Below are 19,045 nucleotides of genomic sequence, written 5' to 3'. Positions count from 1 at the left end.
TTTTATGGAAGGGATCAGTCCAGAGTATTTGGTTTCTCTAACCTAGGGAGTTTCTTACCACATTGGAAGTTCACTACCAAAAATGAGTCTAAGCTGCCTCTGAACAGACAACTGCCCTTTCTCATACATTCCCCTCTTTAATGTTTGTTTGCTGATTGAATAATGAACTCAAGTGAGAGAAATCATCAACTGAGTATTAACATTTTCACTATTTATTAAATCTTAATCACACTATTTTGAACTGGCTTATTTCATTTGTCATGGTTCCTTATGGTTACAACCTTATTTAAGTGAAGAGTTGCATCTCATAGGAGGCCTGGGTCTTTGTTTTTGCTAACAGGTTACTAGTCACATTTCATTGTTGATCTACTTAAATATGAAAAGAATACTTGGTTTGGGAATGGAGGCCTAACTTTATCAGTAAAACAAAAAAAGATGGAAGCCTAAGAAATGTAAGCAGTTAGAATAAGGAAAAGTCGGAGTCCCTAACCTCTACAAGTAAACTCCTAAATATCTCCAGAGTTTTAGATCAACGGCTTAGCCCCAAAAAGGCCTTCCCAAGAGATCACACAAGGAAATGCTAATAAATACTGCCTGGAAGGCAGGTAGATTACGAAGGCCTTAAATAGTGCTACTTGAGCACTTCACTTTAGCATCTGTATTAAGTGTGCCCTCCACCCACTATAAAGAAATACCTGAGACTGGGTGATTTTTAAAGAAAAGAGGTTTAACTGGCTCGTGATTCTGCAGGCTTAACAGGAAAGCATGATGCTGGCCTCTGCTTGGCTTCTGGGGAGGCCTCAGGAAATTTTCAATCATAGCAGAAGGCAAAGGGCTACCGAGCATGTCTTACATGGCCAGAGAAGGAGCAAGAGAGAGAGGAGGGAGATGCCACACACATTTTTAAACAACCAGAACTCTATCCTAAGTACACCACCAAATGAGGATGGTGTTAAACCACGAGAAACTGCTCCCAAGATCCATTCACCTCTCAACACCAGGCCCCAACTCCAGCCTTGGGGACTGAATTTCAACATGAGATCTGAGTAGGGATATAGATTCAAACTATATTTGCATCCATCCCGAAAGGATGCTCCTTGTTGATCTAGGTCCTGAGAGCCCTTATGGCCTAGCTTTTCCCAGCTCTAAGTAAAGTTTTCTGATACTTCAGGAGCCTTCATGGAAGGGCAGAAAGCCTGCAAAAATGTCAGGGCTACCACACCTACTTTGGCAGATAGTGCCTGTAATATGACAAAAATGCGGGGTAGAGCCAAGCTATCCACAGATCGCAGTGATGCTGTAGATGCTGGTTAATGATGCAACCTTCTGTGTTTGACTGTGCCTCCATGGAATATATGCATGAGAAAAGTGCTTGTAGGCTGCCTATATTCACAAAGTTCAATTTAGAAGTGATGGATCAACCACCTCATCGTTCCTGAGGAATAATGGATGACATCAATGGTTTCAAGGTGACGTAAACATGAGAAATTGAGCCAATCAACAGCCAGCTGGATATAGTCCTTTCTATGTCCTGACAGTGCTTATTGCCTTATCCTCACCACAATCCCAGATAATCTCCCTTGGTATTCTCTGGTTTTTCATGTCCTTTTCATCTGTATGTGTCACTTGATAAAAAATGGTCCATTCACCATCTGTAAAACATCTCCACTCCTTTTTCTGTACATATAGATATATCAATAAATAGACATATGGTTATGTGCTGCATAATGATGTTTGGGTCAGCAATGAACCACATATATGACAATGGTTCCGTATGACTAGACTATATTTTACTGTGCCTGTTCTGGGTTTAGATATGTTTAGGTGCACGAATACTTCCCGTAGTGTTACTATGCTGCGCTATATAGGTGTATAGCCTAGGAGGAATATGCTATACCATGTAGCCTAGGCTATATCATCTAGGTTTGTGTAAAAACCCTGATGTTCCCACAAGAATGAAATCACCTAATGACTTAAGCAATACATGACTCTATAGATATCTATCTATGTTTACCCACCTACCTAACTATACATATGTGGGTGGGTGTAGGAGGGGTGTTTTGAATTATATCAATATTTTGGAAACTGTTGACAATTGTTTAATTATTTTGTAAATAATGTGTACTAAAAATAACATTCTCCAATTAGGTATAATGTACTATGTATTTCCATTAACTTAATATTATTCGCACTATTCAAATTTTTATGGATTTTCTCAGTCTGCCTTGCTTTGTCTGTCAGTTACTGAGAATTATGCTGAAATCTCAAACGATCATGGATTAGTCTAGATCTTTTTGTTGATCTAAAAATGTTTGTTTTTATATTGTAAGAATTTGCTATTGATGACATAGAAGGTTCTTATATATTCCTGAGTAAAGATTTTATCAATATGTAGAGACTCTTGATCTCAAATTAATGACTTTAAAACAATTTCTTTAACTGATGTTGACATAGACAACATATTCCTTTTCCTTGTATTTGCTCTTTTACTTTCCACCTTTCTGTGTCATTATGTTTTAGGAGGTATGTCTCTTGTAAACACAATTTATCTGATTTGTAAAGATCTGACCTGATAATCTTTGTTTATTAACTGGTATAACAGAAGCTGATGGTGCTTCACCCTTGTCAGCCCAGAATTGACTATGTCTGGTAATGTTGATACTTCCTAAATAGAAAAAAATGGTGACTCTATCTGACGATTTCCTCTGGTGGCAGGAAGATGTTGGGGGACAGACAGAAAGTACTACAGAACTAATGGCCCCAACAGCAGTCCTGAGACAATGAGGAATAAAAGTTGTTGAATAGACATGATAGCTCCCTCACCCTGGAGCAATTCTTCCAGTGACTCTACTAACTATCCTAGAGAGCCCCACTTGGATGGAACCTCAATTGCCCAGTGTTTCAGCTCTCACTCCATTCCTTTCTGGAATCAGCTCTCAAATTACTGCCCACAAATCCTCGTCTGGGGGGTCTGCTTCTGAGAAAACCATCTAAAACAACCAAAAATTTAAACTATTTATATAAATTGTGATTACTAAAAAGTTTAGATTTATTTTTGCCATTGTAATCCCCAAACAGACTGCATAGACTAAACCAATTCACTGAGATTGCTATATTGCAGTAAAGAAAGATTTAATTAATTCTAGACTAGGCACATGGTAAACAGGGTTATTACTGAAATCAGTCTCCTTGAAGGCTCAGCGGTGAGGGATTTCCAAGGATAGTTTGGTGGGCAGGAGACTAGGGAATGGGTGCTGCTGATTGTTTCAGAATGCAATCATAGAGGTATGAAAAATGATCCTCATGCACTGAGTCTGCCTGTGGGTGGGGCACCACAAGACCAGCTGACTCTTGGCTCCTGAGTCTGGGTGGAATCAGTTGGTTGCCAGAGTGTGAAAGTCAGGTCCAGGCACGGTGGCTCATACCTGTAATCCCAGCACTTTGAAAGGCTGAGGCATGTGGATTACTGGAGCTCAGGAGTTCAAGACTAGACGAGGCAACATGGCAAAACCCCTGTCTCTACAGAAAGTACCAAAATTAGTCAAGCATTGTGTCACACTCTTGTAGTCCCAGCTACTTGGGGGGCTGAGGTGGGAGAATCGCCTGAGCCCAGGGAGACTAAGGCTGCAGTAAGCCATTATCACAACACTGCACTCCAGCCTGGGGAACAGAGTGAGACTCTGTCTGGAAAAAAAAAAGTCTGAAAAACATCTCAAAAGGGCAATCTTAGTTGCTACAGTAGTGATATTTTCTATGGAGCAGTTGGGGAAGTCATAAATCTTGTGACTTCTGGCCACATGACTCCTGAATAGTAAGAGATTATAGAAACTATGCCTATATCTTAGCAGAATTCAGGCCCCTACCATGATTCTAATCTTGTGGCCTTTCATTAGCTTTGCAAAGGAGATTTCAGCACCTGAACAAAGAGGGAATCAGTTTTAGGGAGTGACTATTATCATTCTTGCTTCAAAAGCTTAAGCTATAAACTAAATTCCCCTTATGGTTAGCTTGGCTTATGCCCAGTAATGAGTGAAGACAGCCAACCTGTGAGGCTGGAAGCAAGATGGAGTCAGCCATGCTAGACTTCTCTCACTATAATAACTTTTGCAAAGGTGGTTTGGTGAAATTTTTTTTCCATATTATAAATGTGTTACACTTATAAGCTTTTTTAAAACTATCTCTTCATTTATTCTTTCATCTCTTGCCTTATTTAAAGTGTTTCAGAAGCTTGTTTCTTCTCATTTCATCTTTTCTTTTTTTTCTTTCTACTATTTGGGAATAATCTTCTCTATGTCTATTCTTTTCCTGGCTACTGCGATATTTTTTCTGAGAATAGCAAAAAGTAAACACTTTAAGCCTGGAGAACTGAATTGTGGGCAGGCAGTAATCAACATGACATGTTTTCACAGAACGTCAATTTTATCCAATCATTTGTTATTTAGATAATTATTTTTATGTAAAATATAAAACAAATACAGAGCAACAAATTGGTAAAATTCTAATGATTAACAACACAGAACTTCAGAAAGATTGCATTTTCCTAAGAGCAACTTCAGCTAAGTCTCAAATCCTTTCAAGTTTCACTATTGTCTGGCAATCAGGTTTTTCAGATGAAATAACTTGAGATATTTCACAAATTTTTAAAATCAATCTGTTGAGGTGAAAGTTATGCTAAAGTAATTAGCATAATTACTATTTCAGTGACATGGCACAATTAAATTTATTTCATTTTAAAAGAAAATCCGTTGAGGCCCAGGAACTTCTTTCAGGCACGTGTCCTCTGTGTGCTCAGAGGCAGGCTGCTTTGCTGTGGTGTCACTTCCATCTCAACCTAGGCTTTCCTAATTGCTGCAACAGAAACAAGCAAGTCTGGAATCAAAAAATACATGTTCCAGTTCTGCAGCACACACATCACTCCCTATCACATCCCATTGCCCTGACATACTTAGATGATCCTGCTTCACTGCAAAAGGGAAAAAGAGTACTACTGTCATGCGGAAGAAGAGAGATAATAGCAGATAAGCACTACAAGTTTACCAGTTTTCAAAGAAAATTGCTTCTCCCAGTAATAATAGCAAATATTGCTAGTGTAAGTATTTACTTTAAACCTGTGAAAGACATCTAAGTAGACAGCGCAGTAGTGAGAAGTATTCCTCCGCTTGGTGATGATTTTTTATTAAATGACTTCCTTAGTGATAAATGCACAACTTTTGATGAGTAATTGGTGAGCCCCTTAGATGATTATTCAACTATTTGTTGTATCATCTGACCTTTTAAAATGTCCCAATTAAACTAAAATCATATGATTTTAATTTTGCTTACTGTTTAGAGACATTACTCACTTATTTTTCAATCATACTCTTCATCTTCACAATATTTTCTCAGTAATCACTTTGTAATATTTCTATTATGAGGCACCCAGCATTAATAATCGCATATGTAAGTGTGAGTGTTAGACTTTTACACTGGGGGGGGGAAGTATATTTCTGTAAATCTTTCATGGCATGCTATATTCCGGTGATATTTTGTCTGATTCAGCATTTTATTTGAAAATTCTGCTTATTCTTTTTTCTATTACTTCTTTCTTGCATTATTTTAATTCAGGGAAGTAATACATAAACATAATATTTGAAATCATGAATGAAATAATATACATCTTCTAATGAGCATTACATGGAGAGTATATTAATATCCAAAAAGATTGTCACTCATAAATATTAAAAACATTTTCACTCTTCTAATATCATATGTCAAATGGTATTAGAAGTCTAAACAGACTTCCCAAGAAGGGGAAACAAATCACCCACGCTATCATTTACTTGTATTTAAACTCACATGTGAACTTGTAAACACGTGTTCTGTTAAAAGGTTTATCTAAAAGAGACTTAGTACAGAATTTTAAAGCCAAAGTAATTAAGTTTTAATGACAATGCATTTTAAGATTCACAATGCATATTTTATTTGTCAATAGTTTTATGTATTTCAGGATAAATTATTGAATCATGTGTTTTGACTCCTGCCTATCTGCAGAATCACCTCCCAGGGTAGCCTGCATATATTTTAAAATATAAAATATTTTATATACAGGCTGAAAAGTTGACTTATTGATCCTAACTTTCTAAATTTTGAGTACTATCAAGCTGTAGTATATATTGTAGAGAAATAAACTGAAGAACCATGAATTCTGATACAAGGAATTTTAGAAAAGACTAAACATATAGAACCATATATACCATGGCTCATCCCTGTAATCCCAGAACTTTGGGAGGACAAGGCAGGAGGATTGCTTGAGGCCAGGAGTTCAAGAGCAGGGCAGCCGGGGCAATACAGTAAGACCTGGCCTCTAATGAAAAAATAAATAAATACAACATTTATGCCCCAATTTTTCTTATTATGTGGAAAATAAACATTGAATAAATGAAAACTCTACTTACAGAGTTATAGTTACATATTCCAGGTTGCAAGCTGAAATATTACACATAATAAAATATCTTATCAATAAATAATATGTACAAAGTTTATATAATTGAAAAATTTCTGGCACAATTGTTTATAATGACAATTTTATATGAACTGCAAAGTGAAATACTGCTATGTAAAAAGTAGAATGGCATAAAATAACTAGAAATAGATATATCATAATATTAATAGTAAAAGACTAATGATGATTTTTCACCTTTTATACTTTTCTACTCGTTGCTATTTTCAATGACCTCTAAGGGCCTACATTAATGAAATAATGGATTTCTTTTATTTTTGAGACGGAGTCTTGCTGTGTCGCCCAGGCTGGAGTGCAGTGGCATGATCTCCGCTCACTGCAACCTCAGCCTGCCAGGTTCAAGCAATTATCCTGCCTCAGCCTCCCAAGTAGCTGGGACTACAGTTGTACACCACCATGCCCAGCTAATTTTTTGTATTTTTAGTAGAAACAGCGTTTTACCATGCTGGTCAGGTTGGTCTCAAACTCCTGACCTTGTGATCTGCCTCCGCCTCCCAAAGTGCTGGGATTACAGGCATGAGCCAACGTGCCTGGCCAGTAATGGAAAATTTAAAATATTTTTGATTTCTTTTTGTAACAGAGTCTTGCTGTGTCGCCCAGGGTGGAGTACAGTGGCGTGATCTCAGCTTACTGCAACCTCCACCTCCCAGGTTCAAGCGATTCTCCTTCCTCAGCCTCCTGAGTAGCTGAGCTTACAGGCTCCTGCCACTACACCCTGCTAATTATTGTATTTTTAGTAGAAACAGAGTTTTACCATGTGGGCCAGGCTGGTCCTGAACTCCTGACATCAAGTGATCCGCCCATCTTGGCCTCCCAACATAATATTCTTGAATTTTATAGGCCATTTTTATTTGTATTTTTGCCCTGTCAATCAATAGGCTCCAGTAACTATTCAAGTACATGAAAATATAAGTTCACTATGATTATCTCTTTTGATTGAATCTACTCTTGTTAATGGAAGAAAGTGGTGCAATTTGTCAGTTAAAAGTCACGTGACTATTAAACATAAATCAAAAGGAAGATTATCAGGCAGCAGCCACAGACAAAAGGAACTTTAAAACAAAAATGTTACTAGAAACAAAGAGAGATATATATAAGGAAAGTATCAATTCATTAGGAAGACGTAACTATAAACAGAAATGTACCAGAGCCCTTAAAAATATACAAAGCACAAACTGACAGTATTAAGGGAAGAAATAGATAATTTCCACAATAATACCTGAAGATAATACTTCACTTTCTTTTTTTAAATTTTTTAAATTATACTTCAAGTTCTGGGATACATGTGTAGAACGTGCAGATTTGTTACATAGGCATACATGTGCCATGGTGGTTAGCTGTACCCATCAATCTGTCATCTACATTAGGGATTTCTCCTAATGTTATCCCTCCCCTAACCCCTCACCCCCTGACAGGCCCCAGTGTGTGATGTTCCCCTCCTTGTGTCCATGTGTTTTCATTGTTCAACCCCCACTTATGAGTGAGAACATGCAGTGTTTGGTTTTCTGTTCTTGTGTTACTTTGCTGAGAATGATGGTTTCCAGCTTCATCCATGTACCTGCGAAGGACATGAACTCATCTTTTTTTATGGCTGCATAGTATTCCATGGTGTATATGTGCCACGTTTTCTTTATCGTCTATCACTGATGGGCATTTGGCTTGGTTCCAAGTCTTTGCTATTGTGAACATGCTGCAGTAAACATACATGTGCATGTGTCTCCATAGCAGAATGATTTATAATCCTTTGGGTGTATACCCAGTAATGGGATTGCTGGGTCAAATGGGATGATATCTCACTTTCAATAATAGCTTCACTATAAAAATATGTAGCAGACTCAATACTGTCAGCCATGTTGAGCTAATGACATTTTTAGAATATTCCACTCAACAGTAAGAGAATACTCATTTCTTAAGAACACATGAGATATTCTCCAGGATAAACAACGCTTACATCATAAAACGAGTTTCAATAAATATAAAAGAATTGAAATAATACAAAGTGAGTTTCTCTGACCACAACTGAAGTAAATTAAAAATCAGTGGCAGAAAGAAAATTAGGACATTTGTGAATAGTTATTAAACAACACATTTCTAAATGACGTATGAGTCAAAACAAAATTTATAAATGAAAATCAGAAATATTTTAACTGACTGAAGAGGGAAACACAAACCAAAACTTTTGCAAACTTATGCTAAAGCAGCTTATTTAAAAAAATAAATAAATACTTTTAAATGCCTATATTAGAAAAGAAAATCTCTAAGCAATAACATGTTTTTTATCTTAAAACATTAGATAAACAAGAGCAAACTAAACACAAAGCAAGCCAAAAATAATAATAAATTAGTTTCCTCAAAATTAAAAACTATTTCGTTTTAAAGGCACCATTAAGAAGGTGAAAAGCTACAGACTGAGACAAAAAAGGTTTGCAAATCAGGCTAATAAAATCTTTGCAAATTATGTGACTGATAAAGCACTTGCATCCAGAATGCATCAAGAATACTCATTCTAGTAAAGGAAATATATGAATGTCCATAAGCACATGAAAAGGTGCTCAATATAATTAGTCATTAGGTAAATGCAACTACAACCACATTGAGATATCACTTTGCACACATTAGAATGGCTGAAATTTAAAAGATAGATAATAACAAATACTGGTAAGAATGTGGACAAATTGAAACATTCATAGCTTGTTGGTAGAGATGTAAGATGATGTAGGCACTTTGGAAGAGTTTGTAGCTCTTAAAATGCTAAATACAAATTTACCACATAACGTCACAATTCAACTCTTAAGTTTCTACACAAGACTGATGAAAACACATGTCCACACAAAAACATGCATTTGAATGTTCAGAGCAGCATTATTCATAATAGGCATAAAAGTAGAAATAAATCTGAGTGGCCTTCAACTGGTGAATAAACAAACACAATATGGTATATCCATATAATAAAATATCACTCAAAAATATTTTTAAAAATGCATGCTACAATATGAATGAATCCCTGACATTATATTAAGTAAATGAAGCCAGATACAAAAGACCATATATTTAATTATTCCGTTTATATTAAAAGCCTAGAGAAAGCAAATAAATAGATACAAAAACTGGATTAGCAATTGTCTGTGGCTGGTAGTAGAAAAATGGAATGAGTGTAAATGTGCACAAGATATATTTTTGGAGTAATAAAATATTCAAAACTAGACAGTGCTTATAGTTGCACAACCTGGTACATTTACCACATCTTTATGAATGTTGCATTAAAAATGAGAAATTTTATGGTATAAAGTTTTGGGATTTTTTTTTTTAACAGGTTCTCAGGGCTGGATGTGGTGGCTCACACCTGTAATCCCAGCACTTTAGGAGGCTGAGGTGGGTGGATCACGAGGTCAGGAGTTTGACACCGGCCTGACCAACATGGTGAAACAGCGTCTCTACTAAAAATACAAGAAAAAAAAAAAATTAGCTAGGCCTGGGGGTGCGCGCCTGTAATCCCAGCTTCTTGGGAGGCTGAAGCACAAGAATTGCTTGAACCTGGGAAGCAGAGGCTGCAGTGAGCCGAGATTGTGCCACTGTACTCCAGCCTGGGTGACAGAGTGAAAAAAAAAAAAAAAAAAAGAGGTTCTCCAACCAGTATAGCTTCTCTCTGGCATGACTTTTCATTTAGCATAGTTATAGTAAAGCTAGGCTGCAGTGATAAAGACACCTTCTGATGTGGGAATTGTTTCAGGCAAGTGAGTGGCTTTGCGCCACCGGAACATTCTGAGGTCGTTTCTTTCTATGTTCTTTATCTGTGTCTCCCATAGCCTATGTTCCAACTGATAAAGGTAAACATGACAAAGAATATTGCCAACTGACATCAGATACCCCCTGATAGGATATGCTAAGAAGGACATCACGTCACGGAAGGAGCATTCTTGCCAAAAATAGATAATTTGAACTCCTCATGAGGAAAAATCAAAATTGAGGAACGTGAAAAAAATTGCCTGTACTTTTCAAAAATGTTGATGTTATAAACTGTTCCAGATGGAAGAAGAATAAAGAGACACAAAAAGTAATTGCAAAGTATGATTCTAGATTAGATCCCAGCTCAGCGCAAAGTGTGGCAGTCATGATAGACAGCACTGAGAAAATTAATAAAACTTTAACATGTATGGCATATTAAATAATAGTATTTTATAAATGTAAAATATCCTCAATTTCATATATTTACAAATAAATATTAGTTTCATAGTTGACATTGTAGTATGCAGAGACAGTAATCAAATTGAATCTAAAGCTATTTAGATTAAAGCAAACATTGTCCTGCTTAAAAAGTAGAGAAATAACTTGTATGGACTATCAACAACTATTTTAAATAATGACAAGCAAATTATTTGGGGATCATAGTTTTCCAAAGAATTCTTTATTTTGTATCATATTAAATAGATTTTTAATGCATTCAGTTAAATAGAGTTACAATAAATGCTATCATTTATAATGCAGGAAAAACTGTCCATAGCAGTGTATAAGTATTTAAATGTTGTGACAGTGGAAGATAATTTTAAGTGGATTTTGAAATGACTAGAAATTATTATTTCATTAGGGAAATAACTTCATTTCATCACAAATTTTAGATAATTTTAATTATTGTTCTGATTGTAAAGAAATAAAGTTGCTTATTTAATTGTTAATTTTTCCTTTAGTCTGTTTTTTGGGGGCATGTACCTTAGTGAATAATTATGTGTGTACAAATCCTTTTATACTATTGATGTCTTTGACCTTTCTCTGATTACAGCTTTAGTACAATGAAGATACAAATGAGATATACCTTTGTTAAACTTCCAAAACTCGTGATTCATTATGGAAGGGTATGTCATGATCATCTAATTTAGCACCTTTATTCTGAAGAAATTCTAGTATAGATCATCAGATTACAAGTCAGAATATCCTAGCAGTAAATACTATGAGGTTTTCTAAAATCTTAGTCTACAAAATATTCTCCAAGTGACCATAATCAATGATGACAAATGACCATTTATTTGATCCTATTTACTCTTCTCTTTAATTTTACAATTGAAGACAATTACAGCAATTGCTTCACATATTACTGTGAGAATTTAATGAGATAAAGCATCTTAAACAGTTATGACAATTTCTGGATGATAGTAAATGCTCACTAAGCATTAGTAAAAGTACTAAGGATAATTACCAAAACAATTATATTATTCCAAGGCCTTAGAACAAGTTGTTTGTCTGCCAATTATAGTTGGTTGATTCTACTTACCCTGCAGAGGGCATTCTACTAAAGCAACTTCACTGTAAAAGAAAAAAAATTGTTATTATAATTGGTGGTGTGTATATATTAAGGGTTTAACTCAGAAAAATGTGGTGTGGGTCAAAATTATATAATTTGTTAATGAGCTGGCACTAAAGAAACAAAAGGTGGTGTTAAATTAAAATGCTAAAATTTGTTCAAAGTATGGCATTACTCACTACAAAAAAATATGAGAAGAGTTTAGGGAATAGCAGACTATAGAAGTTATTCATTATGCATTCCATTACCACGTCTATATAAAACATCCAACTGGAAATGCAGTCTAAGAAAAGCTTTCTGCTTTAAGAAAAGAAACAATGTGTTCCATTGGAATAAGTTATCAGACATCAATCTGGAATTTAAGTATTGGTCATTCTTTATAATAAATAAGTGCATAAATACCTGTGTGTAAGTGTGTGTGTATACTAATATTAGCATTTTCATGTATATTTAAAAATTATCATTGATAGTTATTAATGGAAGCTAAAAGTGATATTTATTTCCATCCTAACCTTTAGTCTAATGTATAAAGCATAATTCTACTAGATAGTTCCATTTGTTATGTGGCTAAAAATATGAATGATTTTATTTACTTCATTCACTTGTAGTTTTAATTTTTAAGAAAACGAAGCTGAATTTAGCCGTTCAGCATTTAATGCTATTGTATTTTTCTAAATTACTTTTCTTACATGATGAACAATCATTTAAAAAATGTCATTTTCTGTTTTTATTAAAATGAGTTCCAGGATTACAATAATCTTGCATTGTAGTAAATAAGTAGAATTTTGGAAATGCAATTAAGATGCTCTGACATAAAATTATTTATGGTTTGTATCAAAACATCAAACATTGCCAGAAGTAAAACTAATTTATTTTAAAGTCTATGTACGTAAACTGAGTAATCAGAAATGTAAAAGAAAAAGTCTTTGTAGGCCTAAATGGATAGTTTCTATAATAACACATCAAATAAGCTAATGAGCAAGTAATTTCATGAGGCCTTAAGAGAGCCATTATGGCAAGAGAACACTGGAAGTTTCCTAAAACGATCTGATCTCTGTAATTAAAAAATTGATCAAGTGCCTTTATGCTATTAGTTGTTAATTAAATGAAACCAAAGTAGGTAAGTCCTAGATCGTGATAGTAAAATACTAAAAATCTGGAGAAATCTACAAAAGGCATAAACAATAGTTTCAGGATATTTGGGGCTAAGACTGTTAAATCTATTAATATATAGGTTAAATATGAGAAAAATCTATTTTGTATCCTCCATAGCTCCTAACATAAGAAAATAAATCAAAATTATAAGTTGTCCATTTGTAATAATATGTTTAAAAAGAAAACAAATCATCTATTTCCTTTATTTTTACTAAAACTAGTTGTGTTTTTTTGAAAAGTGAATACACTCCTGCAGATATACTTATGATATGATACAGTGAAGATTGCAATGAAAGCACAATGTAAGTATTTAACTGTTGTATTTCAAAAATGATTACCACATGCAGATTAGGAGTTGTAATATTTCTATTTCCTATGCCTATGCCATTATTCTAGAAACAGTAAAGTTCCTGCTGACATTCTTATAAGAGATGTGGACAAACGGCAGGAATTAATGATCAAGATGCCTTTTGCTAAAAACAGGATGAACATCTCTCACTTTATAGTAAATGCACAGCACGGTTTTGTATCTCTTGATAAAGAAAGGATGATAAAGTACAAAGAACTTTTGATCTCCAGACCCAAATTTTTAATTTACCTATAGGTAATGTGTTCTGCACATTTAAATGTACTGCCTTTATACCAGTCATTACAATATCTCACCTTTGAAAGATAAATCAACTTGTATAAAATAAAATAGGTTAGGTAGGCATTCTCTGTATTAACAGAAAACTAATTTAAACTTTAAGCTTATGTTTGGTTTGGAACACTGAAAAATTTTAAATATCTTACTTTTATTTTTAATCTTCATAGCTTACAACATTAAGAAAGAATGCTTTGATATATTTGGCCATAAACTCTTTAATTTCAGAAATACTCATGTATTTTAAGTAGCAAGCATGGAAACACTGTTGTGTACTTAGGGGAAAAAAATGAGGTCCATGATTTGGAGGAAATTTAGAATTTGTTATGGTAGTTCAAAAGGACAATCAGTTTTCATATTTTTTAAAATTATAAAGTTATTGTTCCCAGTAAGTAAATTCAGAACACTAAAAGTACGTGTCTGCATGTTGTTGCATGCCATCAAATGGTCTTACATAATGGACTCTTAGTACATCTGTAGTTCCATTCTAGCCTTTAAGTCTGGTTTAAAAATAACCATGAGAGAGCGGTTTCTATGACTAGCTTCCTTGACTAACCTAATGCATGATCCTTGTTGACTTCCTCTTTTTTCTTTTTTTACATGTCTACATCCAATCGTTTACATTCATACTTTTACATTGATTGATTTATAAAATTTTACCCATTAAAATAATACAGTAATAAAGTAATATAGCCTTTGAAAATTTCAGAGAAATATAAAAATAAACAAAAAATGCCCAGTAATTATTCACAACTACCTGGAGGTAACCAGTTTTATTTTATTTTATTTATTTTTTTAATTTATTTATTATTATTATACTTTAAGTTGTAGGGTACATGTGCATAACGTGCAGGTTTGTTACATATGTATACTTGTGCCATGTTGCTGTGCTGCACCCATCAACTCCTCATTTACATCAGGTATAACTCCCAATGCAATCCCTCCCCCCTTCCCCCTCCCCATGATAGGCCCCTGTGTGTGATGTTCCCCTTCCTGAGTCCAAGTGATCTTATTGTTCAGTTCCCACCTATGAGTGAGAACATGCGGTGTTTGGTTTTCTGTTCTGGTGATAGTTTGCTAAGAATGATGGTTTCCAGCTGCATCCATGTCCCTACAAAGGACGCAAACTCATCCTTTTTGATGGCTGCATAGTATTCCATGGTGTATATGTGCCACATTTTCTTAATCCAATCTGTCTGGTATGTTGTATCTTTGTTCTCATTGGTTTCAAAGAACATCTTTATTTCTGCCTTCATTTCGTTATGTACCCAGTAGTCATTCAGGAGCAGGTTGTTCAGTTTCCATGTAGTTGAGCGGTTTGGATTGAGTTTCTTAGTCCTGAGTTCTAGTTTGATTGCACTGTGGTCTGAGAGACAGTTTGTTATAATTTCTGTTCTTGTACATTTGCTGAGGAGTGCTTTACTTCCAATTACGTGGTCAATTTTGGAGTAAGTACGATGTGGTGCTGAGAAGAATGTATATTCTGTTGATTTGGGGTGGAGAGTTCTATAGATGTCTATAAGGTCTGCTTGCTGCAGAGATGAGTTCAATTCCTGGATATCCTTGTTAACTTTCTGTCTCGTTGATCTGTCTAATGTTGACAGTGGAGTGTTGAAGTCTCCCATTATTACTGTATGGGAGTCTAAGTCTCTTTGTAAGTCTCTAAGGACTTGCTTTATGAATCTGGGTGCTCCTGTATTGGGTGCATATATATTTAGGATAGTTAGCTCTTCCTGTTGAATTGATCCCTTAACCATTATGTAATGGCCTTCTTTGTCTCTTTTGATCTTTGATGGTTTAAAGTCTGTTTTATCAGAGACTAGTATTGCAACCCCCACTTTTTTTTGTTCTCCATTTGCTTGGTAAACCTTCCTCCATCCCTTTATTTTGAGCCTATGTATGTCTCTGCATGTGAGATGGGTCTCCTGAATACAGCAGACTGATGGGTCTTGACTCTTTATCCAGTTTTCCAGTCTGTGTCTTTTAATTGGAGCATTTAGTCCATTTACATTTAAGGTTAAGATTGTTATGTGTGAACTTGATCCTGCCATTATGATATTAACTGGTTATTTTGCTCGTTAGTTGATGCAGTTTCTTCCTAGCCTCGATGGTCTTTACATGTTGGCATGTTTTTGCAATGGCTGGTACCAGTTGTTCCTTTCCATGTTTAGTGCTTCCTTCAGGGTCTCTTGTGAGGCAGGCCTAGTGGTGACAAAATCTCTAAGCATTTGCTTATCTGTAAAGGATTTTATTTCTCCTTCACTTATGAAACTTAGTTTGGCTGGATATGAAATTCTGGGTTTAAAATTCTTTTCTTTAAGAATGTTGAATATTGGCCCCCACTCTCTTCTGGCTTGGAGAGTTTCTGCCCAGAGATCTGCTGTTAGTCTTATGGGCTTCCCTTTGTGGGTAACTCGACCTTTCTCTCTGGCTGCCCTTAAGATTTTTTCCTTCATTTCAACTTTGGTGAATCTGGCAATTATGTGTCTTGGAGTTGCTCTTCTCGAGGAGTATCTTTGTGGCGTTCTCTGTATTTCCTGGATTTGAATGTTGGCCTGCCCTACTAGGTGGGGGAAGTTCTCCTGGATGATATCCTGAAGAGTGTTTTCCAACTTGGTTCCATTTTCCCCCTCACTTTCAGGCACCCCAATCAGACGTAGATTTGGTCTTTTTACATAATCCCATACTTCTTGCAGGCTTTGTTCATTTCTTTTTCTTCTTTTTTCTTTTGGTTTCTCTTCTCGCTTCCTTTCATTCATTTCATCCTCAATCACTGATACTCTTTCTTCCAGTTGATCGAGTCGGTTACTGAAGCTTGTGCATTTGTCACGTATTTCTCGTGTCATGGTTTTCATCTCTTTCATTTCGTTTATGACCTTCTCTGCATTAATTACTCTAGCCATCAATTCTTCCACTTTTTTTTCAAGATTTTTAGTTTCTTTGCACTGGGTACGTAATTCCTCCTTTAGCTCTGAGAAATTTGATGGACTGGAGCCTTCTTCTCTCATCTTGTCAAAGTCATTCTCCGTCCAGCTTTGATCCGTTGCTGGCGATGAGCTGCGCTCCTTTGCCGGGGGAGATGCGCTCTTATTTTTTGAATTTCCAGCTTTTCTGCCCTGCTTTTTCCCCATCTTTGTGGTTTTATCTGCCTCTGGTCTTTGATGATGGTGATGTACTGATGGGGTTTTGGTGTAGGTGTCCTTCCTGTTTGATAGTTTTCCTTCTAACAGTCAGGACCCTCAGCTGTAGGTCTGTTGGAGATTGCTTGAGGTCCACTCCAGACCCTGTTTGCCTGGGTATCAGCAGCAGAGGCTGCAGAAGATAGAATATTTCTGAACAGCGAGTGTATCTGTCTGATTCTTGCTTTGGAAGCTTCTTCTCAGGGGTGTACTCCACCCTGTGAGGTGTGGGGTGTCAGACTGCCCCTAGTGGGGGATGTCTCCCAGTTAGGCTACTCAGGGGTCAGGGACCCACTTGAGCAGGGAGTCTGTCCCTTCTCAGATCTCAACCTCCTTGTTGGGAGATCCACTGCTCTCTTCAAAGCTGTCAGACAGAGTCGTTTGTGTCTGCAGAGGTTTCGGCTGTGTTTGTTATTGCCCTGTCCCCAGAGGTGGAGTCTACAGAGACAGGCAGGTTTCCTTGAGCTGCTGTGAGCTCCACCCAGTTCGAGCTTCCCAGCAGCTTTGTTTACCTACTTAAGCCTCAGCAATGGCGGGCGCCACTCCCCCAGCCTCGCTGCTGCCTTGCAGGTAGATCACAGACTGCTGTGCTAGCAATGAGGGAGGCTCCGTGGGTGTGGGACCCTCCCGGCCAGGTGTGGGATATGATCTCCTGGTGTGCCTGTTTGCTTAAAGCGCAGTATTGGGGTGGGAGTTACCCGATTTTCCAGGTGTTGTGTGTCTCAGTTCCCCTGGCTAGGAAAAGGGATTCCCTTCCCACTTGCGCTTCCCAGGTGAGGCAATGCCTCGCCCTGCTTCAGCTCTCGCTGGTCGGGCTGCAGCAGCTGACCAGCACCGATCGTCCAGCACTCCCCAGTGAGATGAACCCAGTACCTCAGTTGAAAATGCAGAAATCACCGGTCTTCTGTGTCGCTCGCGCTGGGAGTTGGAGACTGGACCTGTTCCTATTCGGCCATCTTGCTCCGCCCCAGGTAACCAGTTTTTTAAAACCTTGGTGAATCTCCCTTTATGTTTTTTTACATACTGTTACAAAATGAGGAATATACCATATGTACAATTTTGCATCCTATTTATTGGTGTCTTTATTTTCATTCAATGTTGTAGAAATGCTTTGAAAATATTACCTATGTTTGCAAAATTATTCTTTCTATTGTTGCAATGTCATTTATTTTTATATTATTTCTATTTTTTTGCAATTATAAGTAATAATTTCATTTATCCACTTCAGTCATAGATCTCTTAATATTTGCTTAAAGGGTATTACTACACATGAAATTCATCAATTGGAAAATAATGAAGTTTTATCAACAAATGAAGCTTATTTCAAAAGACATGTCATGTTAAATAAACCATCCTAATGGGGATTTTCATGCCTAACCCTTTATCAATATCTTTGTACTGTTTTCTCGAACACTTTTATTTTTCATTAACCTTTTCCTAGAAATGAGATGCCCAAAACAAATCTCTGTATTCATACTAAACATTATTTTAAGCATAACAATATAAGTGATTTAGATAATGCATTTTCACACCAGCTGGGGTTTGTGCTATCTAGGCTAAAAGGACAAGGCCTCTGAAATTTGGTCACTTCTTAAATAGGTATCATTTCGTACTACCCTTTTGGGGGACATCTTTCTCTTGAGATCATATGTAGCCTAGGATGTTTTCCTCAGTGGATTTTCAATTTGGATGAGTCAAAATGAGGTTTTGAACATACACTGAACCTCCTCAGGGCTTATTATTGCTTCTCCACCTTGGGTATGTATGCAATATTTCCCAACTTAGCAAGGACTGTGAATTTAACTAGCATGCTGTTTACTTCCTCAATGCCATCATTAACGAGACTGTTTAAAATAACTGGACCTACCACTAGCCCTTATAGTGGTCCTCTAGGTACCCCCTCCGTTCTAGAATAATTGTCATTTATTATGAGCCCTTTTACTTGATACTTCAGCCAATTTTTAGTCTATGTAAAAGTGTTCATATCCAAGCTAATTTAAACTTATACTTTGAGTAAAATTTTATAAGACATGCTATCCTTTTGCTTTGCTGAAATCAAGATATACCACATCTATTGCTGCTTTCATCTATTAATCTCATAACTTGATCCACAAGGAAAAAAAACGCAATTAAATTTGCCTGGCATGATTTTTTCTTTGTAAAATCCTACTGCTTGCTTTTCATAATTCATTTATCCTCTAGATGTCTTCCAGTGTTTATCTTAGGATTTGTCTTCGTATTTTACTAAGAGTTGAGATGACTAGTGCTCTCCT

General features: G+C 36.2%; 1 long non-coding RNA gene across 1 annotated transcript in view; it reads right to left on the bottom strand.

Annotated features, from left to right (window-relative positions):
* The window catches only part of LOC123569112 (uncharacterized), a 63,481-nt gene extending 51,683 nt beyond the window's left edge, over nucleotides 1-11,798 (bottom strand). The window contains exon 1 of the long non-coding RNA XR_010581612.1: nucleotides 11,766-11,798. This is a non-coding gene — a long non-coding RNA (uncharacterized lncRNA). The remainder of the gene's footprint in view (nucleotides 1-11,765) is intronic.
* Nucleotides 11,799-19,045: the final 7,247 nt, after the last annotated feature.

Source organism: Macaca fascicularis, chromosome 15, assembly GCF_037993035.2.
Source record: "Macaca fascicularis isolate 582-1 chromosome 15, T2T-MFA8v1.1".
In the NCBI taxonomy this organism is placed as follows: Eukaryota; Metazoa; Chordata; class Mammalia; order Primates; family Cercopithecidae; genus Macaca; species Macaca fascicularis.
The sequence above is the reverse complement of the archived record's forward strand: the minus strand, read 5'-3'. Positions and strand labels throughout refer to the sequence as shown.